Source organism: Choloepus didactylus, chromosome 13 (genome assembly GCF_015220235.1).
Source record: "Choloepus didactylus isolate mChoDid1 chromosome 13, mChoDid1.pri, whole genome shotgun sequence".
In the NCBI taxonomy this organism is placed as follows: Eukaryota; Metazoa; Chordata; class Mammalia; order Pilosa; family Megalonychidae; genus Choloepus; species Choloepus didactylus.
In genome coordinates, this window is record NC_051319.1 from 16,611,137 (window position 1) to 16,615,656 (window position 4,520).

General features: G+C 38.0%; 1 pseudogene; it reads left to right on the top strand.

Moving 5' to 3' along the window:
* Nucleotides 1-2,754: 2,754 nt before the first annotated feature.
* On the top strand, nt 2,755-3,524 carry LOC119508459 (annotated as a pseudogene).
* The last annotated feature ends 996 nt before the right edge of the window (nt 3,525-4,520 follow it).

The window sequence follows — 4,520 nt, forward strand, 5'->3', positions numbered from 1 at the left end:
GAATTCCTAAAGTCATGAGAGAGCATAAGACACAGGCTCAGAAAAGACGGAAAGGACCCTGCACTTCACGTTTGCCTCAGGCTGATCTTGATAGGAGGGCTAAACTCACCAGCCAACACACAGCCAATTTGCAAAGACTGTGAAAGTTTTTTTTGTGGTGGTTTATTTTTGTTAGCTCCTGGTACTCTAGGAAATCTGTCGTATCATTAGCTGGGTACAAATTTAAGGAACAAAGAATTCAGGGACTAAATCCCAGAGTTAACACACTAAAATATTAAAATGTACAGTGTGTAACAAAAGACTTCAAGACCAACAAAGAAACTAGAAATGACAGCATATCCAATGGAACAAGATAAAACATCAGATACCATCAACAAAGGAAACCTGACTTTGGACATACTGGACAAAGCATTTAAAAAATGATCTTTAATATGCTCAAGGATATAAAAGAAAACACAGACAAAGAAATAAACAATACTAGGAAAACAGTGAATGAACAATACGAGAATCTCGATGAAGAGGCAAGAAGGAAATGGGACAAGATAGATAAAGGGCTAAAGAAAACATCTGCCAACCAAGAATTTTATATCTGGCAATATTGTCTTTCAAAAATGAGGGAGCGATTATGACATTCCCAGATAAAAGCTGAGGGAGCTTGTCACCACTAGACATGACTCACAGCAATGATAAAGGGAGTGCTTAAAACAGAAAGGAAAGGATACTAGACAGTGAATAGAAGTGGCATAAAGAAATAAAGAAGAAATGGTTACCGAGAAAGGTAACCATATGGGTAATTATAAATGCCAGTACTACTGTATTGTATTTTTGGAGGGGGGAGGGTTATGTAACTCTACTTTTTACTTCTTACGGATTCTAAAATGCAAATGCATAAAAAGAAATTATAAATCTATGGTTTTAAGCATATGTATAAAGATATTTGTAACAAGTATAAAAAAGATGAGGGGACAGGGGGTGAAGGAATAGTATTTGTTTATCCTATTGATGTTAAGTTGGTATCAAATCAAACATGATTGTTATAGATTTGGGATATTCTTTTTAAACCCCATGGCAACCATGAAGAAAATAACTGAAAAATATAACAGAAGGAAATGAGAAGGGACGTAAATTTTCAGTACAAAAAAATCAAATAAATATGAAAGTAGGCAGTAATAGAAGAACTGAGGGACAAAAAAAGGTTTAAGACTAACAAAAGCCAAATTGTCAAAACTGCAAAAGAAAATCCTGCATTATCAGTAATTACTTTAAATGTAAATGGATTAAACTCCCCAGTCAAAAGGCAGAGATTGGCAGCATGAATAAAAGACATAACCCAACTATATACCGTTTACAAGAGATTTGACTTAAATTCAAAGACACAAGTAGGATGAAAGTGAAAGGATGGGGAAAAAATTCTATGCAAAAAATAACAAAAAGAAAGCTGAGGTGGCTATAATAATGTCAGATAAAATAGTCAAAGTCAAAAACTGTTATGAGAGACACAGAAGGTCATTATATAGCAGAGGGAGTACCAGAAAATTCACAAATATGTGTAAATTTTAAAACACACTTTTAAATAACCATTGAGTCAAAGAAGAAATCACTAGGGAAATTAGGCAATATCTTGAGGTAAAGGAAAATGAAAACACAACATACCAAAATTTATGGGATGAGCAAAGGCAGTGCTGAGAGGAAATTGATATCTCTAAATGCTTATATTAAAAAAGAAGATCTCAAATCCACAGACCCAACCTCACAACTAGAAGATCTAGAAAAAAGGAACAAACTAGACACAAAGCAAACAGAAGGAAAAAAAACAATAAAGACTAGAGTGGAGATGAATGAAATAGGGAATAAACAATAAGAAAATCGAAAAACCCAAAAGTTTGTTCTTTGAAAAGATTAACAAAATTGAAAAACCTTTAGTGAGACTGACAAAGAAAAGAAGAGACAGGACACAAATAACTAAAATCAGAACTAAAAAGGTTCCTAAGAGGATGCTATAAACAACTGTACATCAACAAATTAGATAACCTAGAAGAAATGAAAAAATTCCAAAAACAAATAAACTACTTAATGTGACTCAAGAAGAAATAGAAGATTTCAAGAAACCAATAACTAGTAATCAGTAATCAAAAATTTTCCAATAAAGACAAGCCCAGGGTCAGAAGGCGTCACTGGTGAATTTTACAATGATCTGAGAAAAATTAACACCAATTCTGTTCAAACTCTCCCAAAAAGTTGAAGAGGAAGGAATATTTCCTAACTCATCTCATGAGGCCAACATCACCCTAATACCAAAGCCAGATAAAGATACCACAATATCCCTTACAATATAGATACAAAACTCCTCAATGAAATGCTAGCAAATCTCATCCAACAGCACAATAAAAGAACTGTACAGGCTGGAGAGGCTGTGTCCAGAGGCTTGGTGGAACACAGGCCCAACAGGCCTGGGGCAGAGCAACAAGCAACCCCATGGAACTACTGCTCCCAGATAAGTGTGGGCCCCACATTCCTGCCCAGCTGTGCAGTCAGGTGCCAAGAATTGAAACTCCCAGCATGCCCCAAAATGGAAGGCAGAGATGCTGAGGCAATGTCCTCCCTTTCTCCTGCCAGCCCTGCTCTTGCCTCAGGACCCTGCTGCTCTCCCAGCTGTGAACATGTAGCAGGTACACCAACCATGGAGCAGAAGCCACTCTTGCGGCTGGGCTGCAGCAAGCCACAACTGGAGAAATTGACCTAGAATTTCCAGGAGTGACTGAGATGACCATCATAGAAAAAGCACCTACTGAATGTCATATGATTTCTTCATGGGTACAAAAAATGACTGTGCTGCCAGAATATATGAAGAATTTTTAAATGATGATCAATGGTTTCCATGTGATATGGAGTGTGAAGCTGGATGAGCACACCATTCCATTGGGCAGCATGGCAATTAAGAACATCTCAAAACTGACTCAACTCAACCAGTCTTCCATGTATTCACTTCCTAATGCACCAACTCTTGCAGACCTGGAGGATGATTCAAATGAAGCCAGTGAGGACAAACCAGAGAAGCTCCACACTGACTCTCACAGTGTGATATTTGAGCTGGATTCTTGCAATGGGAATGGGAAGGTTTGCCTTGTCTACAAAAGTGGGAAACCAGCATTAGCATAAGACACTGAAATCCAGTTCCTGGACAAAGCTTTATGCTGGCATTTTCTCAGATACCTTTACTGCTTATTATTGCCTGCTCGTCACTCATCTGGGCCTGTCCCAGTAGTGATATGTTTTCACCAGCAATGCATAAGCCCCCAGGCCAAGCAATGGTTCAAAATGTATACTCATCACCTATAATACAAACCTGCTCACAAGAGAGATCAGCTCCTTTATAACCAAGCTGGATCTCAGCTAAGTGTTCAAAAGCAAGAAGAAGAACTTAAAAGAAAAGGCCTAAACAGCCTGACAGTGCCCAGAAAGGGCCCTCAGGTCTTTCCACCTCTAAATCCTCCTCTGGCTCTGGAAACCCTGTTTGGAAATGAGCACCTCCATCTCTAGCTCCCTACCACCATGACCTCCACACATAGTTAATCCCAGGAGTGGCCTAAGCCTCCAATTCTGTGTTGAACCATAGGCTTCCCATCTGAGTGATCAAGATCCTAGACCTTTTACTCCCAGTGGCATTAGACACGAGTTGGGAGGGCATACTGAGGTCTCAGCACGAGTCCTTCCCTTGTACCTCTCAGAATGGGTTAGGTCATTCCCTACCTTCAGAAGCAGTGGAGAATTTCCAATCTTGTTTAACTTACCAAATAGATCTGTTAACAGCTTTCCTCTCTTTCCACACCCTTCTTCCAGTCCTTCAGAATGAGGTATTAGAACTGTACTGTCCAATCAATAGCCACTAGCCACATGTGGCCATGTAAATCAAAATTAAATTAAATTGAAAATTCAGTTCCTCAATTGCACTAGTTATATTTCAAGTGTTCACATGTCTAGTGGCTTCCATATCAGACAGCACAGCAATATGAACTATTTCCATCATCACAGAAAGTTCTCCTGAATGCTGCTGCCTTAGAACATTTTGCACTGCTCCTCTTCAGATGAGTTAATGTTTTGTTGTTAGATGATGATGTTTTAATTCAATGCTTCAAAATGTTCCAGAAAAGCTCTTGAAGATATAATTGTATGTTCTTTATATTCTTCAGCAAAACAAGTCTTACTTTGCTCATTTCTTCATCACCTTTCTATAAAGTTTCTTCATCAGTTTTCTATATAAAAAAGAATTATATGCCATGATCAAGTGGGGTATATCCCAGGTAGGCAAGGGTGATTCAACATAAGAAAATCAATCAACATAATGCAACACTTTAATATAACAAGGGAAAATAAAAACACACAATCTTCTCAATTGATGCAGAAAAGGCATTTGACAAAATTCAACACAGCTTCTTGATACAAACACTTAGAAAACTAGGAATAGAAGGAAACTTCCTCAACACGATAAGAGTATATATGAAAATCCACCCACTAACATC